This window comes from Medicago sativa, chromosome 7, assembly GCF_051527215.1.
Source record: "Medicago sativa cultivar Bolivia chromosome 7, Bolivia_mono, whole genome shotgun sequence".
NCBI classification, from domain to species: Eukaryota; Viridiplantae; Streptophyta; class Magnoliopsida; order Fabales; family Fabaceae; genus Medicago; species Medicago sativa.
Window position 1 is genome coordinate 30,427,794 of NC_140755.1, and position 16,889 is coordinate 30,444,682.

Below are 16,889 nucleotides of genomic sequence, written 5' to 3' on the forward strand. Positions count from 1 at the left end.
GGATGATTCCATCAAACTTGTATTGTATCGCTGATTTGAGGCCAAAGACAAAAAACTGAAGGGCGCGTATTGGGGTGGCAATGAGATAGATATGACTAGTTTACTGTCAACTTTTAAGTATAATATCAATTTTGTGTATCAACTTTTATGAAGCTAAGTATAATATCAAAACACAAATGATGTTTAGAGTAAAAATTCATTTCAGTCCCTCACAAAAAACACTGAGCTAAAGTTAGTCTCTGGAAGAAAAAAAAACCTCAACTTTTAGTTCTTTGCTGAAATAAATTGGGATTATATTTAGTCCTAAAACCACTATTTGTGATTGAAATATGGAACGTTAACTTAAGTGTGTGGCTTAACGGTGTCATTTTGACGACGCCTACAAAAGTGATTGCCGACAAGTTTAGTTTAGCGATGACAAGTTCATTTTGTGTTTTATTGTCGGATTATCTTCCAACTTTTTTTCTTTAATTTCGTCTTGATGCATGGATATAAATGATAGGTGGGCTGATAACGGAAGTCTGATAGTAGGTGGTTCAATGAATCTTGATGGAGATGCTCTAATACCATCTTAGAATTCATTGTTGAGCCTAACTCAATTCATTAAGGCATGAATTTTGAATTGCCGTAAACTGAATTGGTTTACAAACACGACATAAATACAAGTAGTAATATGTTGGATTCATGCTAAAGTTAAGTTGATCATCTTGGTTAATTCTTTTTGATCTTTTTTTGTCAAGTCACGTTGGTTAATTCTACTCGCTAGGATAAAAAAAATGGATGCAACCGTCATGTAACAATTATGGTAACCAATGCATCAAAACAGAAGTTAAGTTCTAAACTTATCTCTCAAGACGAAAGACTTCATATCAGGCGGGGACAATCACAAAAACAAACACACACATTCAATTACAAAGCTTGTATTATTGGGATGTTGTGTTACATAACTAAGTTGAATATCATGGTATGGGATAGATAACTACTTTTCCAGTAGCTCTACCGGTTTCTAGATAGGAAAATGCTTCAACAGATTGAGAAAATGGAAATGGACTCTTGGGGTCAAGCACTGGCTTCACCTTTCCACTCTCCAAGTATGGATTTAGTTTCTCTAAGATAGCCCCATTTGGAGGAGAGAATGAAAAATATTGCTGGTGGAAGTCTTGGTAGTGCAATTGTCACAACTTTGCCATCTTCTTTCTTAGCCTTAAATGCCTTCTCAGTCTCAGTTCCCCCTGTTTTATAAATTTTAAGGAAAAACAAGTTTTAGTATTTTATAACAACATAAATGTTTCCTACTCCACCTCCTAAAACTCTAAAAAAGGTAGAATGTATAAAGAAGGGGGTGAGAGAGTTTTGTAATTTTTACATAAAATATGACAACAATTTCGATGGTTATTGTTGATCAAATACATGATTGATTACATTTACTAAATGGTTAATGAATATAATAAGAAGGCACAATTTATTAAAGTGTGGATTTCATGGTGCTGTAAATAGTGAAATTTTACTATTATTATTAGTAATTTGTAATTGGCCTATTAGTCATTAGTCAGGCCCATTAGGTTAGAATAGCCTATATAAACACATTAGTGATTGTACATATTTTATCTCTGAAATATAATATTCAGATTTCACATGGCATCAGAGCTCCCGATCTTAGGGGGCGTTGCTTCCGCATAAACCCTAGCCACCGTCTTTGCTGTTATTTTTTCTTTTTCATTGCGGGCTCTTTGAGATCCTGAAAATATTGTTCATCAAAAATCACTGTTCACCGCGGCACTGTTCATCGTTCACTGTTTGCCACACACATTGAAAGATCTTTATCGTTGTTCCTTAGCTATTTGTTCTTTTGTAAGACATCATTCAATATGTCAAAAGGAGAATTGATTCAACCCTTTACTCAAGATGAAATAAAAAAGGTGAGATCATTTCCTAAGGAATTGGATAAACCAACATGTACATCGCTGGCATACAAAGGTACATCTCTTTCTCCACTTCCACTTGATAAGTCTCAATTTTCTGTTGGATTTAATGCTTCAGATGAACCATCTAACTAATATTGGATACTAGATTATGGAGCCATTGACCACATGACACCTTTACCCACACACTTTTCCACTTATTCACCATGTCCTAGCAACAAGAAAATATCCACAGCAGATGGTTCCCTTATAACCGTAGCGGGTCAAGGAAATGTCCAGATAAGCCCAACTATAATCCTACAAAATGTCCTTCATATTCCCAAATTATCCACTAGCCTAATTTCCATACAGAAACTCACAAAATACCTTTCATGTAATGTTGTTTTTTGTGACAATGCTTGTGTTTTTCAGGACAAGGATTCGGGGAAGACGATTTGAAATGCTAGAGAATGGAATGGTATTTATTATTTTGATAACCAGAATCTCATCAGCTCCTCAACATTTCCTCCAACAATTCTTTTTTTTTTTTCTGAATCAATTAAGACCAACAAGGAGAAAGTCTTTTTGTAGCATTGTCGTCTTGGTCATCCTTCATTTAGAGTCCTGAAACAATTAATTCCTTCACTTTTAAAAAATTTATATGTTGAGAGTCTTTGTTGTGAGGTGTGTGAACTTGCTAAGCACAAACATGTCTCTTTTCCTGTCACTAATAAAATTAGTACTTCTCCATTTTATTTAATTCATACTAATGTGTGGGGTCCCTCAAATGCTGCAAATATATCAGGTAGTCGATGGTTTATAACATTCAATGATGATTGTAGTCGAGTTACTTGGGTCTATTTAATAAAACAAAAGTCTGAAGTTACCTTTGTGTTTCTACATTTCTTCACAATGGTTAAAACTTAGTTTGGAGTAAGTATTAAGAGAGTCAGGTCTGATAATGCCAAAGATTACTTTAATCATGAGTTTAATTCTTTTTGTTAAAAAGAAGGTATTATCCACGAATTTTCTTGTGTTAAACCACCCCCCCCCCCCCCCAACAAAATGGGGTTGATGAGAGAAAAACGGGGCATTTGTTAGATCAAACTCGAGCTATGTTATTTATTAATAAGGTTCCTAAGAAATTTTGGAGGGAGGCGGTTTTAACTGCATCTTATCTCATAAATCGTTTTCCTTCTAGTGTCCTTGACTCCAAAACTCCTATAGAAGTTTTATCGTTGTTCTATCCTTATATGCCCACCTCCAATAATCTCACTCCTAGAATATTTGAGTGCACGTATCCATAGTGATGGTAGAAGTAAACTTGATCCTAGAATCTTAAAGTGTGCCTTTATAGGGTATTCCTCCACTCAAATGGGTTACAAATGTTATCATCCTCCATCTCGTAAGTACTTTGTTTCTCGAGATGTCACCTTCCATGAACAAGAAAGTTTTTTTGGTCAAACTCATCTTCAGGGGGAGAATATAAGTAAGGAAGTTGAGTCTCTTCTACTTCCTGACCTTACTTTTGGGCCAGAAATTGAGGTTGAAACTGGAGGTGACAATGTTGAGACGGAAGTTGATTCTGAAAATCATGTAAATGTTGAAGCTAATGTAAGATATGGGAAAAATATAAGGATTTATACACGAAGAAAGACCATTCATGAATCTACTCATTTCCAAGAGTCTAATTTGCATTCCTAAAGCTAATGATAGAACCAAACATATTGAAGTTGACCGACACTTCATCAAAGAAAAATTAGACAGTGGTCTAATTTGCACTCCATATATCTCAACAGAAATACATTACCGATCTTCTTCAAGAGACTGACAAGACAACATACAAACCTGCAAGTACACCAATTGATCCAAATGTGAAGTTGGGGAATGCAGAAGAAGATGTTGCAGTTGATAAAGAAATGTATCAAAGGTTAGTCGGCAAGCTTATACACCTATCACATACTAGACCTGATGTTGCTTTTGTTGTAAGTTTAGTCAGCCAATTCATGCACCAACCAAAAGAGATTCATTTACAAGCCGCACTTCGAATTGTGCAATATTTGAAAGGAACCCCAGGTGGAGGAATTTTGTTCGAAGGGAATGGAAGTGTGAGACTTGAAGCATACACTGATGCGGACTACTCAGGATCAATTGTAGATAGGAGATCGACTACTGGATATTGCACTTTCCTGGGTGGGAATCTTGTGACTTGGAGAAGTAAAAAACAAAGTGTGGTATCCAGATCTAGTGCTGAAGCAGAGTTCAGGGCAATGGCACAGAGGATATGTGAATTACTATGGCTGAAAAGCATCCTCGAGGACTTGAAGATAAAGAGTGATGAACCAATGAGACTTTATTGTGATAATAAATTTGTTATTAACATAGCCCATAATCCAGTGCAACATGATAAAACCAAACATACTGAAGTTAACCGACACTTCATCAAAGAAAAATTAGATAGTGGTCTAATTTTCACTCCATATATCTCTTCCCAAAGCAATTTTGCAGATCTTCTAACTAAGGGACTGAACAACAAAAACTTTGAAAGAATTATTTCCAAGCTGGGAATGATAGATATTCATTCACCAGCTTGGGGGGGGGGGGGTTGTAAATAGTGAAGTTTTACTATTATTATTAGTAATTTGTAATTGGCCTATTAATAATTAGTCAGGCCCATTAGGTTAGAATAGCTTATATAAACCTATTAGTTGTTGTACATATTTTATCTCTGAAATATAATATTTAGTTTTCACACATGGTAATATTTAGAATTTAGTGTTGGTTTGGTTTGATGTTAATAGTGCAATACCAAATAGTGTGTTGGAAAATGCCCAATCTTTTGGTTGTTTACGGTTTCCTCAAAAGGTACATTGCAAAGTGTTGCACGCAGTTTGGATGACTTGTATTCGGGCTATTTGAAAAGCTCAAAACTCCATTATTCTTCAGAATAAAGAGCTTGTATTGGATAACATTGTAGAAACTATCAAATTATGGTCTTGGTCTTGATAAGAGGTTGAAAATCCTTATATCAGAAGCAGATTAGATTTGATTTCATATGAGAAATTCAGAAGATACCAAAAGGAATGACGACAAAAATATAACTAAAGGTGAACAAGAAGATCAGAAGTAAAGATCATAAGTTGAGAAGCAAAGCACAACGGCTGGTTTCAAATTTTGCTGGTCAACAAGCCAAAACATAAAAGGTCAAAATAACGGTTAATTCATTTCTTGCTCATCAATATTAAATCTATAAAAAGGTATCATCATTCAAATGAGAATACACCTCTCAACAACACAAACTCTCATCAAAATCACTTGATCTGAAAAAACAGAAGCCGAAAAGCACAGATTTATTGAAAGAGATCATATTCATCTTTCAACTTGAGATTCACTTCTAAAACATTAGTTTGAAATCACAATTACACTCAATCCTCCATTATATCTTTGGAATATCTACTATAGTGTATTTGAAAAGTTCGGATTCACCTTAGTGTGATCAGATTGAACTTAGATATAACAAATTCATATTCACCTTTGTGCGATCAGATTGAACTTGTAGAGAAAGAGAGAAAGGTCATTGTGAGATCAAATTTGTCATTAGTAAAGATCAAGATCACAAAACAATTAGGTAATCAGTTGTAAAAAATCATTAATCCTCTTAAGGGTATAAAAGGTTAATTGTGTGATAGCTAGAGTCTGAAGACACAATCCAATATTTGTAAGGTTAGGAAGGCCTGAAAAGAAGAGAAAAAGTGCACAATCTGAGAGGGTATCTCATGCACCATTTGGAAAATTTCACAGTTAGTGGGAACTAGATCAGCCCAATTAGGATGAACCAGTATAACTTCTTTGTGTCATATTCTATACCCCTTAAATCCTTCATTTGATAGTTCATAAGCAATTAGGATCATCCAAACTCTTTTTGTATCAAATTCATTTTGTGATCATTAGTTTTACTTCAACGCCTTGGTATATTTTCTAATGATCCACTTATTGGGTCATGGAAAGAGAACAAAGGATCATATACATTAAGAAAAGAGCAACCACACAAGTGAGTCGGACACCACATCCTAACCCAAAATCTTAAGGAATTGAAATTATGGATTGTCTCACTTATATGTTGTTCAACCTTCACTTTTCAAAGTAAAATGAGACTTCTAACCCACCTCACACTTGTCACCACAATCACCCCTCCCCCCTCAAGCGAGTCATTCAGTTCATCTGATTATGCTCCCCCTCAAGAGGAAGATTTTTCATCCATGTACACTTACTAGCACCACAATTGGATCTCCTTCAAAGGCACACGCCGCCTGAACACCATTGGTCAGAAAACTTTCAATACAAGGAGTCGGTTGAACCCTTCGTCGAACCAGACTTTGATACCATTGTTGGATCATGACGGCTACCCAGATGATCATCTACATTGGACCAAGAGCAAGCACTCAAGTGAGTTGGACACCATATCCTAACCCAAAACCTTAGGGCATGGAGTTTACGAGGTATCTCACGTATATGTTCAACCTTCACTTTTTCAGTAATGTGAGACTTTTAACTCACCTAACACTTGTCAGGACACCACCAAAAGTAATTAACAATATATTTAAATTGTCTTAATCATCTAAATTATTGTTGATATTTGCTGTTGAATTTATGTCAATATCATTTCTCATATACGTGGACCCCTTTTTTAACATACACTAAATGATGGACCACTTTATGGACTTTGCCTTATTAGAACTGAAAATATGTTTATTATATCATATTATGTGGTGAGAATGTACATTTATATAGGTAGTAGGAGTCTCCTAGTTAACCCCTAATTAATAAGGAAGATTAATCAACACAATCAATACAATGACTAGTGGAGTTAAAACTAAATAGTCACAATCTTTTCAATATCTCCACTAAGTACTTGATTAATTATTCCAACAGTCCCCCTTCAAACCGAGGGTGTCACAAACCCTCAGTTTGTCTCTAAGATAAAGGAATCTGGCAGTGGACAGAGGCTTAGTCAAAGACATCTGCCCACTGGTCTTGAGCAGGCACATGCGAGACATTCAGTTCCTTCCTTATAACCTTTTCTCTCACAAAGAAAATATCTAATTCCATGTGCTTGGTTCTTGAGTGCAGGACTGGGTTGTGAGCAAGAGAAACTGCACTGAGATTGTCACAATAGATATGAGGAATTTTACTCTTAATTTGCAATTCCATGAGAAAAGACTGGATCCAAATAATCTCCGCAGAAGCTTGTGCAAGGCTTCTATATTCAGCCTCTGCACTAGATCTAGCTACAAGGGTCTGTTTCCTTGCCCACCAGGAAACTAGATTGGGCCCCAAAAATATGCAGGCTCCAGATGTGCTTCTTCTGTCATCAGGATCTGAAGCCCAATCAACATCAGAAAAGTCATTGATTGCTATAGGTTTAGTAGAGCTGGCAGGTGTAAGCATTAACCCATGGTGTAAAATACCCTGCAGATATCTAAGTATCCTCTTGACTGTCTTCCAGTGATCTTCAAGGGGATTTGATAAGAACTGGCAAACTTTGTTTACAGAGTAGGATATTTCAGGTCTTGTTATGGTTGCATACTGCAATGCACCAACAACTGACCTAAAAAATGTAGGATCCGAGACTATACTTGAACCAAATTTAGACAGTTTTGTGCTAGATGCCATCGGTGAGGGCATGCTATTAGCATTAATCATGTTAGCTTTTTGAAGAAGGTCCTTGATATATTTGGTTTGAGAGAGAAGCAAAGAGCCAGATGGTGAGTGATGCACCTCTATGCCAAGAAAATAATCTAGTATGCCCAAATCTTTAAGGGAGAACTCAGAATTGAGCTGATGAACTAGATTTTTAATAGCCAGTTTTGAGTTTCCAGTGATGATAATATCATCAACATAAACCAATATAAAAATGCAGTGAGTTTGAGTGTGCACAGTAAACAAAGAAGGATCACACCTGCTTGACTTGAACCCAAAGCTAAATAAAGATGATTTCAATCTCTCAAACCATGCTCTTGGAGCCTGTTTTAACCCATAGAGAGCCTTGTGTAGTTTGCATACAAGGCTCTTGTCAGAAGATTCAAAGCCAGGAGGCTGCACCATGTAAACTTCTTCAGTTAGCATCCCATTTAGGAAGGCATTGTTCACATCCAACTGATGAAGAGTCCAGTTATAAGTAACTGCAAGTGTCAGAACTGTCCTCACTGTAACAGGTTTGACTACAGGGGAAAATGTCTCATTGTAGTCAAAACCTGCTTGTTGATGAAATCCCTTAGCCACTAAACGTGTCTTGTACTTGTTTACAGTGCCATATGGATTTTCTTTTACCCTGAATACCCATTTACATCCAATGGCCAGTCTGTTTGCAGGAAGAGGTACTAGAGACCATGTCTGATTATGAAGTAAAGCATTATATTCTTCTTGCATTGCTAAATGCCACTTAGGATCCTGAAGAGCAGTTTTATAAGTAGTGGGCTCAACATGAGTCAAAAGGAGTGTAGGGTTAATTCTAGGCTGCACAATTTCATGTTTACCTCTGGTTCTCATTGAGTGACAGTTTTGAGGATGAATTCTATGAGGAACAGGAGGAGGAGACTCATAATTTGTAGATTGAGAGCTAGTAACACTAGCAGATGACTCAGGTGAGGAATTTTGAGATGGAGAGGGAGATAGAATGGTGATGGGTGTGGGATTTCGGACAACATTATTTCTGTGTGAGGACTCAGAGTGTTGAGAACTAATAGATGGAGTATGGGGGTTGTTTGATATGGGAGTAGTAGGAACAGACTCAGAATGAGAAGTTTGAGGAGTAGGTGAGTTAACAGTAAAGGTTGTTGACACAGGAGTGGGAAGAAAAGTGGATAAAGTGGGACCATCTGGTAAAACAGAACACACTTTCTGAGATGGAAACAAGTCAAGATAAGGGAATTTTACCTCATTGAACACAACATCTTTGGATATAAAAATTCTACCTGAAGCATCTAAACAATTATATCCTTTGTGACTGTTGGAATATCCCAAGAAAACACACTCCTTTGAATGAAAATCAAACTTATGAGAGTTATAGGGTCTCAAAAAGGGAAAACATGCACAACCAAAGCTTTTAAGGACTTTATAGTCTGGAAATTGAAGGTGAAGTAAGAAACAGGGTGATTTATTTGCTAAAACTGGTGTAGGTAACCTGTTGATAAGGTAAGTTGCAGTTAAAAAGGCATGGTCCCAAAACTTTAATGGCATTTGTGCATGAGATAAAAGAGTGAGACCAGTTTCAACAATATGTCTATGTTTCCTTTCAACTGAGCCATTTTGATGGTGAGTGTGTGGACAAGTGAATCTGTGAGTGATGCCAAGGCTATTAAGATATTTTGTGAAAGGTAAAAACTCACCACCTCCATCAGTTTGGACCGAAATAATTTTGTGATTTAACTGCAATTCAATCGTGGTTTTAAAATTCTGAAATGTAGAAAGTGTGTGAGATTTGAGTTTCAAAGGATATATCCATGTGTATCTAGAATAACCATCCACACAAGTAAGAAAATAGGTATATCCACAAGAGGATTCAACTGGTGCAGGTCCCCAAAGATCACATAAAATTAGTTCAAGAGGTTTAGTATGTGTCATTTGCGATGCAAATGATGGCAGTCTATGAACCTTACCAAGACAACAAGCAGTACAAAAATATGACAAGCTTTTATTTGGTAATTTTATGTTACAAAGTTTGATAATACTTTGGAGCACCTCATGATGAGGATGTCCAAGTCTACTATGCCAGATACCATACATGGAAGGAAAAGACCGAGTAGAACTAGATGTTGAACTACTAGGTAAATGTTCAACATTATTACATTGAAAATTATTGAAATTGAAACCAGCTGAGGGACCTAAATGAAAACAGGCAGAGTTATCAGTTTGTGCTGGAACTTTATTGCAAACTGGAACTTTATTGCAAACAGTGTTGACACTAGAATTTTGAAAGACATGAGCAGTGGTCTTGAATGAGTTGGTGTGCTCAAACTGATAGAGACCATCTTGTCCTAGAATACCACTTAAAAGCACCTTAGAAGAATCCTGAGATTTGACAAAACAGTGATTAGGATGAAACTCAAAGTAAACATTGTTATCTTTAGCAAACTGACTCACACTAACAAGATTTTTGGTTATAGAGGAAGAAGGAGATTATTCAGTTTTAAAGTAGTTTGAGGCATAGTTGTCAAAGCGGAAACGCGACGCGGCGTGGCCACCTCAAAAATTGACGTGGCGCGGTAAGCGTGCGCGACGCGGGCGCTATTACATGACGCGGACACTAAAACTAAATATTATTAATTAAGGACTAAAAAAGTATGAAAAAAAATATATTTAGTATTAATATAGATGAGAAATTAAAGATGATTAATTTTTTAGTATTAAATACTATTATAAAATGTATTTAATAATTAATATTAATATAAATGAAGCATATATTTATTATTATTTTTTAACAAATGTATTTATTAATTTATTAATATAAATGAAAATTTTAGTTTGCGTTCACATTTAGTATTAATACCATTGCTATTTACCATTGTTATTTACTTATTTAAAATTTGTAAGCTAATGTCATTGGGCCGGCCCAATGACCCAATCCAATCAAGAATACAATACACTAACCCTAGTTCCCCTACTGTCTTTCTCTCTCCCAGCCGCCACACTTTTTGACAGATCTAACTTTGACTGTAGAAAAAGGACAATGAAGAGAGAGCAGAGAACGGATGAGATCATCTTCATCTTGATCATATTAATTCCTAGATCTCTAATCAATCTTTCACTTCTTCCCCTTCTTCATTTTGACTGTAAAAAGAAGGATGATTAACAGAGAACAGAGATGAGATTTTGTGGTTTCTGATGAGATTTTTTTGTTGACCCGCGTTGACCCGCATTTTGGCCGCGTTTTGGCCACGTTGCTCCATGAAAAGCGGCCGCGAAACCCGGTTTTGTTCCGCTTTTGCCTAACACGCGACTCGGTCACGTTCTGACGCGCTAGGCTGTTTTCAGCCGCTCCGCGCCGCGATCGCCATGTGTTTGACCGTTATTGACAATAGAGGTTTGAGGATGTAAAGGAGAAGTAAATTGTAAGGAACCAACAGAGGTAATAGCCAAACCTTGTCCATTTCCAATATGGACCTGATCAGAACTTGAAAGAGACATGGAATCCATGAGGTTGGATGCATCAGGGGTGACATGATGAGTAGCACCTGAGTCAGGGTACCAGACATTGTTGAATGAATTGTGTGGATCTGAGCCAGTTAAGAAGGCCTGGGGAGCTTGACCTCTCTGATTCCCAGCCTGAGACTGTGTAAGAGGCCTAAGAAACTGTCCAGAATGCTGAGAACGTGACATGTTCTGCATCCATACATTTGGAGGTGCACCATAGCCTCCTGGTGAGCCATAGGGACTGTAGTAATCATACTGTGGGGTAGAGAAACGGTAGTGACAATAGCTTGCATCATGACCAGTTTTTGAATATATTTGGCACTGAACATTGGATCTTCCACCAAAACGGCCACCTCGTCCTCTAAATCTACCACCAAAACGGCCACCACGTCCTCTGAACTAGCCATTTCTTCCTCCAAAAATAGGGTTAGAGTTAGGAAACTGATTGTTTCCAGTGTCATCAGTATAATTGTGGTTTTGAGAATTGGGACCATAGATTGGGATTCTGAATTTGCAGTTTCAGTGAGATTAACTGAAACAGGTTCAGTGATAGCAGCTTTCTTGAACTTCTCATTTCTGGATTCTTGTGTGAGAAGCTGAGATTCAAGTTCATATAAAGAAACAACCTCAGATTTCGCATTCACACTAGCAACAATAGGGTCAAACTCTTTAGGAAGTGTTTCAAGAACAACTTCAATTAGGTCCCTGTGAGAGACTAGATCTCCAATTGAAGCAAAAGACTATGAAATTGTGCGAATTCGAGCAGTGAATTCAGCGATAGTGCGTGAACCTTTCGTAATGGATCTAAGCTCAGATCGAAGTTGACGCGAATGCGTCTTCATCTGCGAGAAGCAGTAACTATAAATCTCATCTCAAACCTGCCACGAGTGGCGAAGGAGAACGAATCGCGAAAGCAGCGAAGGCGAAATCGTTGAAAGAATCCAGGTGCATAGCAATGAATCTTGTTCTTCCCATTCAGTGTAAGCAGGATTCTCCGTTCCTGCTTCGCGTGCTGCATCTGTGAGATAAATCGATGGAATCTCAGGTGAAATCACAAATTTCACCATCTTCGTTCCGCGAAGAACACCTTCGACTTGTTGCTTCCATTGAAGGTAATTTGTATCATCAAGCTTAACAGAAACTACTTGTTTGAAGGTTTTGGATGCTGCAGCAGTTACGCGTTGCGCATCAGAGGGAGTTGGAGAAGGCGTAGCAGAAGACATGGCTCTGGATCAAGAAGCTCTAGATACCATATTAGAACTGAAAATATGTTTATTATATCATATTATGTGGTGAGAATGTACATTTATATAGGTAGTAGGAGTCTCCTAGTTAACCCCTAATTAATAAGGAAGATTAATCAACACAATCAATACAATGACTAGTGGAGTTAAAACTAAATAGTCACAATCTTTTCAATATCTCCACTAAGTACTTGATTAAATTATTCCAAGATGCCTATGCGGGAGTTTTAGTGCATCGGGTTGCCATTTTTTTTATCATTTCTCATATATATGTATATAGAGGTTCAATTCAAATCTTACCTACTGTATCAAAAACCACATCAAACTTCTCCGGAAGGTCTTCAAAATTCTCCTTTGTGTAATCAATAGGTAAATGAGCTCCTAAGTTGCTCAAGAATTCTAGTTTCTTGGTGCTAGATGTAGCTGCTACCTTGGAAGCGCCATAAACATACTTGGCAAGCTATGCACGTCCAAAAAGGCATTATTATAAACAAATTGTAATTCCTATTAGAAAAAAAAAAAAACAAATTGTAATAAATTTAGAGCAGAAAATGAATGAGAAATTAGCATAGTTTTTTGATAGTACATGATTCTATTATATATATGTATGCAACGCAATTGATAAAGATTTTCAGATTTTAAATCTACACAAGGAAACAGGTATAGCTGTTGTTACAATCAAGATTTCAAGGAAAAGGTCGGCGTTGTTACAATCAAGATTTCAAGGAAAAGGTCGGCGAATATGATCTGTGCCATGACATTAAGGATTTCCTATATTGTCACATTTGATTGTGATTATCCACAATGTCAAGGATCGCAATGCGACTGTTACGCGACAACAATCAGGTAACACAAGCAGCAGTCATTATGGAATAAAATTGGTAAGGATTTCTGGATTTGAATCTATAGTGTAGACATGCATCACATGTGTTACGATCAAGGTTTTCGTAAAGGTCTGCAACTACGAGATCTGGGAGCCAACATTGGGGTCTACGTGACTGCAACGTGGCCATGGTTGAAGCCGCATCGATCACATTTGTTTCCGATTCTCCCCTATGTCAAGGTTTACAATGCAACCACGACTGAACAACAGCCGCAATCACAAAAAACAAGCAGTAGTGAGGTGCTAACCGCAATCCCCTAATGTTGACTACTTAATAGTTAACACTATTGAGATTGAAAACAAATGATTTAAAAACAAACAATTTTTTCCCAATTAGAGAGAAGAACAGAAGAGGAGAAGAAGATATGAAAGGGAGAAGAACAGAGCAAACATAGCATTAGAAAGAAGAGAAACAAATTATTACTCATCGGCAGTGTTGATGGAAGAAGCAGCCGATGATGCCGATGTTGAGATTGAGTTAATCCGTGGTAATGGTTAGAAGAAGGAATAACTATCGCTCAGTGGTAATGGGAAACCATATTTTTTTGAGGTTAGAGGAGACAATATGTTTTTGATACGCTGTTGGTCTTAATGTATTTTTATTTCTTATTCTTTTTTTTAATGGAAATATGTAAGACAAAGTATCGGTGTCGGAGTATAAGTTAGCCGTATCTGACACATATTAGTCATTTTTTTTCTTCAAAAAAGTAAATATTAGTTGGCCGATACTTCTCAGATACGCGTATCGGGACGTATCAGTATCGGATACGTGTCGGACACGATTCTTCACCATTTGTGGAGTATCAAAACAAACCCATTTTAAACTATGTTGATTAGATGAGGTATTTTAGTGCTTCAGCCACAACAAAACAAACACATTTAGATAGAAAGTGATTAATAGATACCTGAATAACAAGGGTTCCAACTCCACCAGCACCACCAAGCACAAGTATGGATTTACCAGCAGAGAAGCCGTTTCGTTCAAGGCCTTCATAAGCAGTCTCAATTGTCAAAGGGAGACTAGCAGCCTCAGCAAAGGTCAAATTTTTAGGCTTGGGAGCCAATGATATCTCTTCTGCAGCAGTGTACTCTGCGAGTGAACCAATGACCTTTGGATATTCCAAAGCTTTCACATTGATATCACCATAAACTTCATCCCCAACCTTAAACTTCTTCACTTCGCTCCCTACCTTAACCACAACTCCAGATACATCATACCCTGGAGCAGTCTAGATCAGAGCCACATCACAACATAACAGAGATTAGTTGTTGATTATTAATTTATAATGAGATTAATCTCTATACAGTCTAAGTGTAAATTCTATCAAATCACATCATAATGTTACTTTGTATGTTAGTTTTTTAAATATCTTCACAAATATCTACGTGTGAAATGCGATTGGAAGTATATTGTTGAGAGTCATGGTAGAGTTCAACAAAAAGAAAAAAAGTATGGATCAAAATATTGATTATTTGAAATTGATAAAATGAGAAAAGATCGCAACAATGTGTGATGGATATTAATAAACTGCAATGTTTTCAAAAAAAATATTGAACATCCAACTCATGCACTCGAATCGGAAGGAAACCACAGTCAAACTGCTAAAAAAATTGTTACAATTCTAATTTATGGTTTAACCAATTGAACTGTCTAGTTCAATTTTTAAAACATTGATGTAGTGATACTAACTAAACTTACAAAATTTACCAATTGTGCTTGGAATGTCGACTTACACTTGTAAATGGGATCTCCTCGGAGACGGCCACATTTGGGAATCTGCAAGCCAGAAATGTTCCTTGTAGGGAGGGATAGGGGAGAAACTCCCTTTAAGGGTAGTGCAAAGGTATAGATGATACCCTTGCATGCGGAAACCCCATCCCCAAGAAACTCGCTAAAATACATAATATTTATGTATTTATCTATTCTTTTAGATGCATGTAACATTTACAATAATGTCTTAATATTCTCTAAAAAAATAATGTATTAATATTATATTTGTTATAAAAATAATAGAAATTTAGTTATTTTTTTATGCTGATGGAGATCCACCGGGAGCCAGCAATGATGGAAGATAATTTGAGTGGTGGGGGTTCTTGCTCCGCCCCTTGGCATCCCTAGATAGAGATGGTTAGATCTTCTGCTCACACCAATTGTGCAGTGACTTGAGCTCGAGTCCAAAATTCAGCGATTGGTAGGTTTTTAAGTAAATATTATTGTAAATTCTCAATGAGGATGGTTGTCCTTGGTAGTCTCCTCTAATCAAAATTTTTCTATTACACGAAAAAGACCAACAAATTTTAACTATATCTAACATGTATAAGTTTTATAAGGACACTTATAATTATATATGTAAAAAAGAAAATGAAATGTATTACTGGTAAAGGGGAGTCAGAGTTCTTGAAGAAGCCTTCCATTCTCTTATAATCAATGCGATTAAGAGAAGCAGCAACAACTTTGATGAGAACTTGATCATCCTTCACTTTAGGAATAGGCACGTTTGGATTAAACCTTAGAACATCAGCAGAGTGGCCATATTCTGAGTAAGTCCAAGCTTTCATGGTGGCTATTTTCGAGGAAATGAAGAGTGTAAGAAGAGAATTATTTGATATGAAGTACTTTTGGGAGATGCCAGGTGCTGACTGTCGGTAATCACAACTGTTTTTCGTACCTTAATATACATTAATATAACAGCCCAATTTTTCGTACCTTAATATACATTACATTAAATAAGATTTTAATATCTTAATTACTTGAAAAACTAGACATTTGGAATTATTTAGTTACAAGATTAAAGATCGATACTCTAGAATATTAACATGAAAGAAACAAATATCACGGTTATTATATTATTCTAGTAAAGAGTATACATATATAATATAAGGATTTATGTTAAGGATTTATGTTAAGGATATTTCATAATAATAGTGGATCTTAGGGCAACTGATCCTGTGCCAATTCTTCAATTATATCAAGAATGTGCATGTAATTGTTAAAATATGTTCCAGCACTACTGCTCACTATATTGCACGCTAATTTAAGTAAAGTTTGCATGTTATCTTTAATGCGACTGTTCCTTTCCCTCCTTTCTGCAGTGTGCTTCAAATGTATGTTGATTGCAAGTATATCAGTTGTACTTAAAAAATTATCTGATGTTATTGTTGACATAAGTAAATATTGGTGTTTTGAGTCTATTTCGGCAATTTTGATCAATTTACTTTTAAGGTATCAACTACCGTTTGAATGTTCTTTCTTTACTTGGTTGTCATGATTTTTTGAAGGAGCATTACTTTGTGTGGCCAATTTAGATTGATTTTGTATACTGAATCGTTGATAGTGCTATTCTTTCGTTGATAATGTCTTATTAGTCAATGCAACATCACCGGTGAAAAGGAAGGATTTGACGTTAGTGTTGCTAAAACGAGTTTTAAAGCTAACACGAAAGCCCTAGCAGAAAATGAAGGGGAGGGACTTGCCAAGGTTATCTTTTTATATCTTCCTCTGTCAATGCTATTCTGACGCGGCTTATGAAAGTGTTAAATGTTTGTAATGAATTCTGTACTAAAAGAATTACTTTGGTGGTACCAAAATTATTCTGTCATGACAGTTGCTCTACACTCCTATCCATTTTTATCTGCATGCATTAGTTGCTCTGCTCTTTCATGCTTGAC

General features: G+C 36.4%; 1 pseudogene across 1 annotated transcript; it reads right to left on the bottom strand.

Moving 5' to 3' along the window:
• Positions 1-829: 829 nt before the first annotated feature.
• LOC146905530 (2-methylene-furan-3-one reductase-like) lies at positions 830-15,860 on the bottom strand (annotated as a pseudogene). Its single transcript, XR_015020273.1, has 4 exons — positions 15,597-15,860; positions 14,126-14,449; positions 12,638-12,797; positions 830-1,232 (listed from the first exon to the last, which is right to left on the bottom strand). The product of XR_015020273.1 is annotated as a 2-methylene-furan-3-one reductase-like (transcript).
• Positions 15,861-16,889: the final 1,029 nt, after the last annotated feature.